The sequence below is a fragment of the Hemitrygon akajei genome, chromosome 8 (assembly GCF_048418815.1).
Source record: "Hemitrygon akajei chromosome 8, sHemAka1.3, whole genome shotgun sequence".
NCBI lineage: Eukaryota > Metazoa > Chordata > Chondrichthyes > Myliobatiformes > Dasyatidae > Hemitrygon > Hemitrygon akajei.
In genome coordinates, this window is record NC_133131.1 from 99,152,545 (window position 1) to 99,166,445 (window position 13,901).

Below are 13,901 nucleotides of genomic sequence, written 5' to 3' on the forward strand. Positions count from 1 at the left end.
TCACCATATACAACCCAGAGATACATTTTCCTGTGGGCGTACTCGACAAATCTAAAGAATAGTAACTATAACAAGATCAATGAAAAACCACCCAACTAGGGCATTCAACCAAAGTTCAGCAGACAACAAAGTGTGCAAATGCAAATATAAATATATAGCAATAAATAATGAGAACATGAGTTGAAGAGTCTTTGAAAGCGAGTCCGTTGGCAGTGGGAACATTTCAATGATGGGTCAAGTGAAGTTGAGAGTACTCTCTATTCCCTTTTGTTCAAGAGCCTTAGGGTTGAGGGGTAGTGAGTGTTCTTGAAGCTAGTAGTTCGAGACCTTAGGCTCTTATACTTCCGGCAAGATGGTGACGTGTTCGGTCACAGTGGCTTCTACAGCGTCAACAAAAGGTGCTATTTAAACGTATTTCTAATGATCGCAAGATCATGCTATACATTAAAAACTTAACGTACTGCAGGTTTGGCACATCAGCAAGTTGCCAGCTGGCAGAGATAATGAAGGAACAGCACAAGAGCAGCTGCCTGAGTCAATGGAGGCTGAGTCTGATAGTGAGTGGCTGTCATGGTCACTTTTATTTTGTGATCGTAAGGCCCCTTTGGACGTTGTTAATCTGGCATGGCGCAAGTGTGATTCGCTGTTTTATTGGATGAGAGCAGGGCAGGATGGCAGGGGAGCTGCGTGGACTTGGTTGTAGCGAGAACTACTCAGCAAGCTACGGTGCCATCTGTTTGCAGCCACCAGGAGCGAGGGGATGAAGCCAGTGCACTCCGTCGGGGCTGGTCTGCTGCAACATCCAGAACAGAGTCGCTGTTGCTCTTCCAGCGTTTTGCTCGGCAGAAGACAAGCTCTGTTGTGGTCGACTGCAGATTTTGGCAGCACTCAAAGGACTCAGGGCCTCAGGCGGCGGGCTTGCCTGCTTTACAGCCGCCACGGGAGGGCTTCCAGCTGGAGCGCTCCACCTGGCCGCAGTTGTGGACGACTGAAGATTTCAATGGACTGGATGGTCAGGATTACACACATATAATTTGCTTGGTTGTATTTTACTAGTACTTTATATGTGTTTGTACGTGCGAAGACTGAGCTTTAAGCCACCATGTCGCCTGGAGGGTGTGTGGGAGGCATCGGGGTGATGAGGCTGGAGTCAGTGCTGCCCCCCAGTGTTCACTCAGTGGAAGACAGTCTCTATTGTGGTCAACTGTGGATTAATAGCACATATTTTGGGATTCTTTTATTGCATGATAGTGATACCATTTGTGCTTGCTGTCTTGTATGTGCTTTGTGCTGTGTGTGACTATTGGTTCTGTGTTTTGCACCTTGACTCTGGAGTAATGCTGTCTTGCGTGGCTGTATTCATGTATGGTTGAACAACCATTAAATTTGAATCGAATTGTACCTTCTACCTGAAGGCAGCAGCAAGAAGAGAGCATGACCCGGGTGATGGATGCTGCCCTCCTACAACAGTGCTTCATGTAGTTGTGCTGAATGGTTGGGAGGGCTTTACCCATGACGTATTGGGCTGAATCCACTACTTTTTGTAGGATTTTCTGTTCAAGGACACTAGTATTTCCATACCAGGCCATGATGAAGTTAAGTCAATATACTCTCCACTACACATCTATAGAAGTTTGTTAGTTTTAGATGACATGCCAAATCTCTGCAAACTCATAAGTAGAGGTGCTGCCATGCTTTCTTCGCAATTGCACTTATTGGGTCCATTACAGGTCATCTGAAATAGTAACACCTAGGAATTCAAAGTTGCTAACCCTCTCCACCTCTGATCCTCCGATGAGGACAGGCTCATGGGCCTCTGGTTTCCCTTTCCTGAAGTCTGCAATCAGTTCTTTGGTCTTGCTGACATTGAGTGAGAGGTTATTGTTATGAAACCACTCAGCTAGATTTTCAATGTCCTGCTTTACATGCTGATTTGTCACCACCTTTGATTCAGCCTATGACAGTGGTGTCATCAGCAAACATGAATATGGCATTGGAGCTGTGCTAGGCCACACAGTCTTAAGTGTAAAGCAAGTAGAGCAGGGGGCTAAGCACGCAACCTTGTGGCGTACCTGTACCGATGGAGTCTGTGGAGGAGATGTTGCAGCCAATCTGAACTGACTGGGGTCTACAAGTGAGGAAATACAGGATCCAATTGCACAAGAAGGTATTGAGGCCAAGGTCGTGAAGCTTATTGTTTAGTTTTGAGGGGATGATGGTATTGAATGCTGAGCTGTAGTCAATAAAAGGCATTCTGATGCATACACCTCTGCTATCCAGATATTCCAATGTTGAGTGAAGAGCCAATGAGAGATGGCACCTGCTATGGGCCTGTTTCTCTGGTAGGCAAATTGGAATGGATCCAAGTTACCTCTCAGGCAGGAGCTGATATGTTTCATCACCAACCTCTCAAAACACTTCATCATGTGGATTTAAGTGCAACTGGGTGATAGTCATTGAGGCTGGTTACCATGCTCTTTTTGGGCACAGGCACAATAGAAGTCTGCTTGCAGCAGGTAGGTACCAAGCACTGCTGACGTGAGAGGTTAGAGATCACAGTGAACACACCAGCCAGTTGATCAGCACAAGGAAGTCATTAAAGACCAAAAATATATACTTCATTGCTTATTTCACATTTATGAGGTCTGGCAATATTCTGCCTGATCACATCCTTGTCAAAAAATTGGTGAAGTTGTGGATAATGAAAAAGGTTGACTAAGGATAAAGCGGGATATAGATCAATTGAAACTATGGGATGAAAAATGGCAGCTACTGTTTAATTTGGACAAGTATGAGATTTTGTATTTTTAGAAAGTAAAAAGTAAATGGCAGGATCTTTCATAACATTGATGCACAGTGGTACCTTGAAGTACAACCCAAGAACTCGGGAAAAAATGGCAAAATAATAGATGGGGAGGTATTGAAGGCAGATGGCGTACTTGCCTTCATTGGTCAGGGTACTGACTATAAAAACTGGAAAGTAATCTTACAGCTGTGTTAAACTTTAGTTAGACCATATTTGTAATATTGTGAGCATTGCTGGTTGCCACATTACAGGAAGGATATGGAGCCTTTGGAATAGGAGCAGAAGAGATTCATCAGGACATGCCCTCGATCAGAATATCAACTAATCAGGAGAGTTTGGACAAACTTGGAGCATCAGAGGCTGAACGTCTGACCAAACAGAAATATATAAAATTGTGTGAGGCATTGTTAGGGTAGAGACTCCATCTTTATCTCAGGTTAGGAACATCAAACACTAGCGGACATAAGCTTAAAGTGAGAGGGAGAAAGTTTAAAAGAGATGGGTGAGACCTCATTTTTGTTACACAGAGAATGGTAGGTGGCTGGAATGCCAGGAAAGTAACAGAAGCAGATTTGTTTACCAGACATTTAGACAGGCAAATGAACAGGCAATGTTATAGACTTTGAGCAAGCAGATGGGATTAGTTTAAAAGGTCATTGTGTTTAGCACTGAAGTTGTGTAACTGTGCAGCACAGTTCTATGTAATATCTTATTCCCATTTGATTGAGTTTAACAAATGTCCTGTCCATATTGTAAACCATTTTACCATTTCAAAGTTTTATTTTAAATTTTGTGAAATCTAGACATGCTGCCCTTGTGAGTCACCACTTGGAGCCATTACAGTCCCCTCAGTGCTGCCAGGACTGTAGACCCAGTGATGATGAAGGACTGTGAATTATAATGCACTTTCTTACTTATGGGAATGTTTATTCCCGGGACTTGATCTGCAAGTGGTTAAAGTGCTTGGCTCTCAGTTGAAAGGTCATAGAATCAAGTATGAAACCCTGTCAAGTACTTTGTCTTTTCTTGAGCAGTTCCTCATGTACAAGAGTGACCTGCTTCCATTACAAGTTTAGTAATGCTCATGAGATCAATGTGGGAACTACCACAAATGGGGTAGGATGTGCCTGATGGAGTGGGCATGATGGAGAAGCTTGATACTATGCCGCTTTCAAGCTTCTACAAGGCTTCAGTGCTTTCCTGATGCTGGCTCTTGGTTCTCAGTGCTACCCCAGTTGCTTGTTTTCCACTCTGAGCAATGAGTGGCCAGGGATTCCCTAACGTCAATGGAAATATCACATTCTTCATGGAAACTTTGAGTACATCCTTGAATCTTTTTCTTTGTCAACCTAGCAACCGCTTCCCATTATAGATCTCGGAATAGTGCACAGGGAATCAGATGGCAAGCAGGCAATGTAGCCTTCTGATGAAGCCGACTGAGTATAACTTGTGCCTCAATCCTGGACCTGGGAGGAACACTGATACTGATTTGCTTGACTTTCCTGTCAATCTGAAGAATTTTATGGCATCTGCATTAGTGGCATTTTTCCAGTTCCTTGAGACATCCACTGCAGACAGCACAGTTTTCAGAAATATTTGAAGGGCTGGGATCATTGCTGCCCAGTTGATACGAGTTTTGTACCAGGTCTGAAGTCTTGGTCTGCAAGTAGACCATTTTTCACCAAAGGCTGTGCTGGCTCACTGAATCCAGTGATGGTGCCAAGATCCAACTCCTGTTATAGTTCACATTTTCCAAGGTCTCATCCTGAACCCTCAATGCCTGAGGTAGGTTCGTAGATCATCTTACTTGGTTATATCATTGTCACTTAGCAGTGAATTTGCAGTAATATTTTATTTCTTATTTAAATAAGTTTTACAAACAGCCAATGTGGTAGGTGATCCATCTTAACTGTTTCCAAGTTTTCACATCTGTGAAATTCTAGAACATGTTAAAGTCAATAAGGATGAGGTGTTTGTGGTCTTAGCGAACAAAAAGATGTATCAATCCATTAAAATGATGTATTCCAGGCTATCATGATAGGCAAGGAAGAAGATTGCTGGGATATATTAAAATCTTACCTGGCCACTGGTGAGGTATCATATGATTGCAGGACACCAAATGTGGTGCCTTTATTCAAGAAGAACAGCAGGGACACGTCAGGTAATTATAGGCCAATTGGTCAAATGTCAGTGGAAAAAATGTTGCAAAGAAGTTACAGGGGTAGTATTAATCTATGCTTGAAAAGTTAGGGATTGATCAGAGATAGTCAGTGTGGATAGACTGATAGAGATCCAGTCTGATTAATTCAGTTGTATTTTTTTGAAGAGGTAACTGAATATCATAATGAAGACAGAGCAGTTTATGTGGTTTACATGGATTCTAATAAGGCTGGTCACAAGATCTCACATGGAAGATTAGTCCAGAAATTCAGAGCCCTTGGGATGTAAAGCTAATTGATACAAAGTTGATTTGGTAATGAAAGACAAGGATGATGGTGGAGGGCTGCTTTTGTGAACTAAAGCGTGTGACCAAGTGTGCCAATGGGTTTGGTGCTGGAACCTTTGCTATTTGCCATAGACATTAATGAAAGTCATCAATGTATTGTAATGTGAATAACCTGACTGATTATTAATGTTATTAGTAACTTTGCAGCTGACATGAAAGTTGGTGCTGTGGTTGATAATGGGGACATACTTAACTGTCAAGATAGAACATAGAACATAGAATAGTTGTGGTGAACTACATATACCTGTCTGGACACGCCCCCCCCGCTGACTGCTCCTGTGGCTCCTCCCACAGACCCCGGTATAAAGGCGATTGGAGGCACTGCTCCTCCCTCAGTCTCCAGGATGTTGTGTGGTGGTCACTTGCTGCTTGTTCTTTCTTCCAGCCAATAAAAGCCTATTTCTCGCCTCACGTCTCCGAGAGTTATTGATGGTGCATCAATAGTACAGCACATTACAGGCCCTTCGGCCCACAATGTTGTACTGACCCTCAAACCCTGCCTCCCATATAACCCCCCACCTTAAATTCCTCCATATACTTGTCTAGTAGTCTCTTAAACTTCACTAGTGTATCTGCCTCCACTGACTCAGGCAGTGCATTCCATGCACCAACCACTCTCTGAGTGAAAAACCTTCCTCTAATATCCCCCTTGAACTTCCCTCCCCTTACCTTAAAGCCATCACCTCTTGTACTGAGCAGTGGTGCCCTGGCGAAGAGGCGCTGGCTGTCCACTCTGCCTATTCCTCTTAATATCTTGTACACCTCTATCATGTCTCCCCTCATCCTCCTTCTCTCCAAAGAGTAAAGCCCTAGCTCCCTTAATCTCTGATCATAATCCATACTCTAAACCAGGCAGCATCCTGGTAAATCTCCTCTGTACCCTTTCCAATGCTTCCACATCCTTCCTATAGTGAGGCGACTAGAACTGGACACAGTACTCCAAGTGTGGCCTAACCAGAGTTTTATAGAGCTGCATCATTACATTGCGTCTCTTAAACTCTATCCCTCAACTTATGAAAGCTAATACCCTATAAGCTTTCTTAACTACCCTATCTACCTGTGAGGCAACTTTCAGGGATCTGTGGACATGTACCCCCAGATCCCTCTGCTCCTCCACACTACCAAGTAGCCTGCCATTTACTTTGTACTCTGCCTTGGAGTTTGTCCTTCCAAAGTGTACCACCTCACACTTCTCCGGGTTGAACTCCTTCTGCCACTTCTCAGCCCATTTCTGCATCCTATTAATGTCTCTCTGCAATCTTCGACAATCCTCTACACTATCTACAACACCACCAACCTTTTTGTCGTCTGCAAACTTGCCAACCCACCCTTCTACCCCCACATCCAGGTCGTTAATAAAAATCACAAAAAGTAGAGGTCCCAGAACAGATCCTTGTGGGACACCACTAGTCACAACCCTCCAATCTGAATGTATTCCCTCCACCACGACTCTCTGCCTTCTGCAGGCAAGCCAATTCTGAATCCACCTGACCAAACTTCCTTGGATCTCATGACTTCTTACTTTCTGAATAAGCCTACAGTGTGGAACCTTGCCAAATGCCTTACTAAAATCCATATAGATCACATCCACTGCACTACCTTCATCTATATGCCTGGTAACCTCCTCAAAGAACTCTATCAGGCTTGTTAGACAAGATCTGCCCTTCACAAAGCCATGCTGACTGTCCCTGATCAGACCATGATTCTCTAAATGCCTGTAGATCCTATCTCTAAGAATCTTTTCCAACAGCTTTCCCACCACAGACGTAAGGCTCACTGGTCTATAATTACCCGGACTATCCCTACTACCTTTTTTGAACAAGGGGACAACATTCGCCTCCCTCCAATCCTCTGGTACCATTCCCGTGAACAACGAGGACATAAAGATCCTAGCCAGAGGTTCAGCAATCTCTTCCCCTGCCTCGTGGAGCAGCCTGGGGAATATTCTGTCAGGCCCCAGGGACTTATCCGTCCTAATGTATTTTAACAACTCCAACACCTCCTCTCCCTTAATATCACTGTGCTCCAGAACATCAACCTCACTCATATTATCCTCACTATCATCATGTTCCCTCTCACTGGTGAATACCGAAGAGAAGTATTCATTGAGGACCTCGCTCACATCCACAGCCTCCAGGCACATCTTCCCACCTTTATCTCAGATGATACTGACCAGCTGATAAATTAGTAAATCAGACTCATGTTGAGACAGAGAGCACTTGGTAAACACACTCCTTACACACCCACATTCACTCATTCTGCTGTCATTGCGCTCGATGTACGTACTCCAACGTCTTCCGCAGTACATCCTTATAATAGGTCCTAAACTGAGTTGATGCACTTGGATTGGCTTTACGATATCTTTCCCACCATAGACAGTGGAATATTTTACTTCTTTAGTCAAGAGGACGTGTAAATATGTATATGTAGTTTGTATACTGTACTTGAGGTAGAGTATACCTCTGTTTATTTTGTAATACGATTGTAACTACATTGTGGGTGCATCACATTCTAATTCATGTGTCATCTTAAGTTAACTTTGTTGGTAATTAATGATGGTATGTCACAGGGCCAAATAAAAAAGAGCTCTTCACTCTCAGTGAGATAGAGATAGGGACTGCCAGGAGCTCCCACTGGACAAGAATATAAGTATGGATCTCCTTTGAGTTTTTCTGGTAGATATCTTTTCATAAATATTGGCAGTTTTCTTTTCAATATTTTCACGTTTTTTGCAAGTTTGATTTTTGATGCACCATATAAACAGCCTAGAGTTAAAATGCTGAGCAACTCCAGGCATTTTTACTTTGGTCATAATCCACAATTTAATCAGAATCAGAAACAGACTTTAATCGCCAAGTACCTGTGCACATACAAGGAATTTACTTCCGGCAGATGTTGTCTCTCTGCTCATAACAATAATAATGATAAATATAAATGAAAATATAGATTATACATACAGGTAGTGCAATCCAAGTAATAGTTAGCCGACAGTTGTTGTTTATTATCACTAACATATGTTGTGAGATTTCTTTTGTAGCAGCAGTACAGTTCAAGGCATGAAACATTAGTGCAAGTTACAATAATAAGTAAATAAAGGGTGCAAAAGAAGAACAGCAAGCAAGTGTTCATGGATACATGGGCTGTTCAGAAAACTGATGGCAGAGGATATGAAGCTGTTTCTAAAACATTGAGTGTGGGTTTTCAGGCTTCTATAATTGAAGTTGCTCACCTCTCCATGAGGATGAGAAATAGAAAATGGAATTTAATCCTGACAAGTATGAGGTGATGTATTTTAGAGGTCAAGTAATGGTGCGTTAGGAATGCCAGCACCCTAGGGAATATTGAAGAATAAAATGACCTTGAAATTCAAGTCCCAAGATACCTGACAGTAACAACAATGCTAGAGCTAGTGGTGGTGAAGACATATGAGGTACTTGCCTTCTTTATACAAGAGAAGGGAGAATTTGGCACAATCATAAAATATTGATTAGGCCACATATGGAATATTGTGTGCAGGTTCTGCAATTCATGCCATAGAAAGGACATAATGAAACTGAAGAGGGTGCAAAGGAGATTCACAGTTATGTTAGCTGAGATGGAGTGTTTCGGTTTGGAGGAGAGAATGCATACACTGGGTTTATTTTCCTTGGAGCATAAGAGGCCAAGGGGGACCTTGATAGAGATATACAAAATTTTGAGAGGCATTGCTAGGTTGGGTAGTGAAAAATATGTTACCCCATGACACAGGTTCTAAGACCACAAGTTAGATGTAGAATAGGAATGTTAGAGGGTATCCAACTTTTTGCCCACATAGAGTGTGAATGTAATTTGAAATGCATTACTTGAGGTGTTGGAGATCAATACTCTCACAATACTTAGGAAACCTCTGGATGAATACTTGAATTGCAAAACTATAGTTCAACTCATGTTAAATGGGATTAGCAGAGATAGGTACATGATCGTTGGCATGGACAAAAGGCCTACCTCCATGCTGTATGACATAATTACTCTGTGAAACTAAGTAGATATCAGAGGTAATAAATCAGCTCCATGAAATATCAAGAGGTCAAATAATATAATTTTTGAATCTTGTATGAATTACCAGTTTAACTTCAACATAGATTCACAATTTCTTAACCTTAACATGCAGCTAACGGTTTACACCAAAGACCTGTGCAACCTGCTCTTGACATCAGTTAAGCTCTTCACTAAAAACACCTACAAAATCCTGTTGGAGGTGCAAAATATTAACTGTACTACTAATGATTTATTGAAGAATCCTACAAAGATGAATTCAGCACAACTTGAGATTTGTCCTGCTTATTTTTCTTCCTTTTTAATCACAAATTTTCAAGGTCCCTTGTTAAAATAAAACTCTTCAAAATGAGGAAAGAATCCACGCAAAAACTGGATAATTGAGCCAAGCAAGAAATGCTATGCCATTTTATTCAGAAACATCTGAAATGATACTTTTGCTTTAAAAGGCTTATATTGGCAAAAGTTATACGTAGCTAAATGATTAATTGGATGACAATTCTGAGCATTTAGTGGATGAAAGTTAACTTTATGTATAATAAACCATTCATAATTATTTAATTGTGCAATAAAGATTTCTTATCCATCAGTGTCTATTATATATAGGCCAAAAATTATCTTAAGAACATTAACAGTTATTCTCTGTTCATTTATACTGAAAATACTCAAAAACAACAAAGCATATTTCTCCTGTCTTTGGCAATGCAAAGATAAATTACAGAGGAGCCATCAGAGTGATTCCCTCTGCATCTCCACACTTCAGCAGGACACCATTGACAAATAGTATCAATGGCATCCTTCATGAACAAATGAAGGGCCCATCCAGATGGTACATCGCATTCCTGGCACCTGAGTCAAAGATAACACTGAGCAACTCCAAAACATTCAGGGGAAAATGAACAGCCAGAGATCGTGACGCATGTCAATACCAATGGTGTAGATAGATAGAGAGATGAGATCCAGCAGGCAATCGTTAAAGGTTGATAAACAAAGCCTCATAGCAGTTGTTTCTGAAGTAATTTGCGCTGCCTGCAGGCAAGTAATAAAATAGGACAGTGCGGACAAACACGAGTGGAGGCATGTTGTAAGAGTGTCTTTAGATTACTGGGCAAATGAAGCAGTTTAAGGGAAAGCAGGACCTGCTCGGGTGGTCTACTGCTCTCACAGTGCATCTCTGCACAGTAGTGCAGTGAGTTAAACAACTCCTCAGAAACCACATGAGTTGAAAGCTTTCTTCAGGGTTTTTAATGAGGTCTCTAACTCGTGAAGTTACAGAAAGTTACGTAAAATACGTATTAAATTCAATATAGAATTGTCACATGTCTGAATATAGTAATACGGTCAATTATTCTCACAATTGGTATTAACCAGTATAATACACATACACAATACTCCATAACTATGCCAAGTAAACAAGAGTAAATTCACGGTGCAACAATAATTAATAGCGATAAATGATAAACATAATACTTTTTTCAAAATTTATCTACTAAATATTTACCAACATTACCAAAAGCTTGAGATTAGCAGATGTTGCTGTTTCAAGAGAAAATAAAGAGTGGATGGTTATGAATGCCTTCCCATCATGTGCTTCAAATCGAATCAAGTTTAACCTGTGCAGGATATCATATAAACCAGCTTACGTACAGGAAGTGATGTTCATACAAAACAAACTGTGCCTCTGGAGGCCAGAACAGATGGGATGTGTTGCACCAAAACAGGACATTGATGCCTTTGAGGAGAACAGGGAACTGAGAAATGGAGAGATGGAAATAAAACTTAGAAAATTAATGGAAGACTTTGAGGAAAATAAGGTGAGAAAATAGATAAAAAGATATGTAGCTCTGCTTAATGGTATATTTGCTAAATGCATGAAGTAGAGCAAAAATGGCAGATGGATTGAGGCACTGGAAAATATGATCTAGGTATTACAGAAATGTGGCTTAAAAACAGGCAGGAAATGGAAGCTTAACATTCCAGGGTACAGGTTTTGTACAAAATTTTCTGGAAATTCAGATTAGCAATAACACCAGCCTGAGATTCATCATTGAAGAACCTCGACAGCAGTCAGTAAAGCCAACAAGGACCACAGCTAGCAAAGACCTACCTTGAGGGCTCCAACTAAGTGAGAGGAGGAGGGTACCAGCACCACCTGAGGCAGAAGACCAATCATTGTGAAGACCAGAGAAGCCTAGAGATAGCAGCAAAGAGACTCACCACAAGTGTAACAAATGTTTGGGACACACTCAGATACTGAGAGTCTAACTACTACTTGATTAACTGTGTATGTCTGTGTCAAGCTGTGTTTGCACTATGATCCAATGGATCCTTTTGTTTGTTTTGAAAGAATAAAGCACTTTTCAAGTTCAAGTTTATGTTATTATTCAACTCTACAGTACATGAACAGTGTTCCTCCAGGCTAAGGTGCAAAACACACTACCAACAGCACACTGCACATAGAACAAATAACACATATGGTTACAATCATAGAAGGACATACAGTCACAAAGAAAAAATATATACAACCCAAGTCCCTGAATGGCATGGCCTGTAGATTGTTGGCAGGTTGTCCTCTGAGCAAACACTGGAGAACAGTGAATAATACAGTGCAGCACGGAACAGGCCTGCCCCCAGACCAGTACAGATGCCACTGAGGCCTCTCTCCCACACCACCTCTGGCATTTCCTCCCCGGGCAGCTGCAACAGGTGACTCCACAGCATGAAGCTGTAGTCCTTCCCACCACCAAGACAACAGAGCTCCTCCAGTCAGTCTCCCCAATGACTTACAGTATTCTGCATTACCAATGTTCAGCAGGGTCTTTCAATGATAATAAAAATGTCCAAGACACCACACACCACCTCAGCACAACGGTAGACAGGTCCATGCGACAACAATAACAAACAGTACACAATAAATCTAACTCCATTGTTATCAAGCAACCTGCTGATGGGATGGTCCTGCAGTACTTAGTATCCAGCAGTGTTTTATGATCATGAAAAAGATGTAAAGGATGAACAATTACACCTTTGATTGGAGCCAGACTGGAGCATGCCGTCATCCTACCATCATCCTTTTAAAAACGGATATTGGATGAAGTCAAGTCACTTTTTATTGTCATTTTGACCATAACTGCTGGTACAGTACACAATAAAAATGAGACAATGTTTTTCAGGACCATGGTGCTACATGAAACAGTACAAAAACTACACTGAACTACGTAAAAACAACACAGAAAAAAAATGAATTGCTCAGTAAATGTAAGAGTAAGCATTTTTGTCTTGCATTTGCTGACGGAAGCCAGTCAGATTACAGTGCTGTTTTTTTTTATCCAACTCATAGTGCCAGTAATGAGATTTGCAATGATGTTTTCCTTGTTTATACTAGCACTGCTGGAGAAGCAGCACACAAAGTGGAAGCAAGGAGGATGAGCAGCAATTTGACAATTGCACTATATAACATTTACCTCTGAAAAATCTAATATCTTGCACATCTGACAAGAATATATTCAAGACGTTCTACTTGTCACTAATGAGGTTCCCAAGGGAGCTGGAGCAACTTCCCCACGAAAACGTGCAACAAAGACCATCTTGCTCTCCAGCTTGCATAGCAGTACAAGAGACTACTGTGATCAACTGTTTGGCCTACTCCTCATTTTAAGCTGCCAGATGAGTTGCATAATACCACACAAGGTGTTTGGCTAGAGCACATTTGTCAATTTACTGGGACACCTTGTTGTCCGTCCAGAGGATTCTTCAAGTTCTTTATTACACTAAAGTAGTAATGTGAATAGGATCTATCTTATTACAATGCAGACAGGATTCACATAGTATTGGTAGATTCTATTACTCCCTTCTTAATGGCAATAAATAAAATCTGGGGAATGCATGGACTTATCACACTAATGGTATAAGATGCTTTAAAATTCCACAACGGTGCTGTCCACAGGAACCCAAGTCTTTCTGAGCTCTTTACTAAAGATGATCAAATGAAAAGTTTGTGGATGGCAATGCATAATATTTATTGACAGTATAATAATCCACTAAGGAAAGCAGTAGCAGCAGCCAAAGAGGTGCATGGTTTTATATAAGATGTCAGAGAGAAAAACAGAAGCATCTTAAAGATAGATCAAACAGGAAGTTTCGCACCCTTCTCATCTACTGTGGAATTCATGTATAATTACATAGTACTACAATGAAGCTATTCTATTCTGTCGTCATAACAGACATGTTAATGCTAACAAGTATTTAAAGATGAAAACCCAATGAATTATGCCAAATTAACAATGTTTTCAATCTTCTAATGCAAGTGCCATAGAAGAAGCAGAACAGCTTTTTGGAACTCTTGGGTTGATAAGTTACACAATAAAAACAAATTGGAGAAAAGCATTCGATCTGAAAAAAACTGCATGCTCAACACCTGCTAAATAAAATTGGACAGGAAAAAGCAGAAATTTTCAGTAGTTTAAATATACCATTTTACCACAGAGTCATAGAAAATAAGAGCAAGAAAAGGTTATTTAGCCTTTCGGATCTGCTCCACTATTCAAAATAACC

General features: G+C 41.1%; 1 protein-coding gene across 1 annotated transcript in view; it reads right to left on the reverse strand.

The window, feature by feature from the left end:
* The window catches only part of poc1bl (POC1 centriolar protein homolog B (Chlamydomonas), like), a 160,093-nt gene that overhangs the window by 139,199 nt on the left and 6,993 nt on the right, over window positions 1–13,901 (reverse strand). The window lies entirely within an intron of this gene.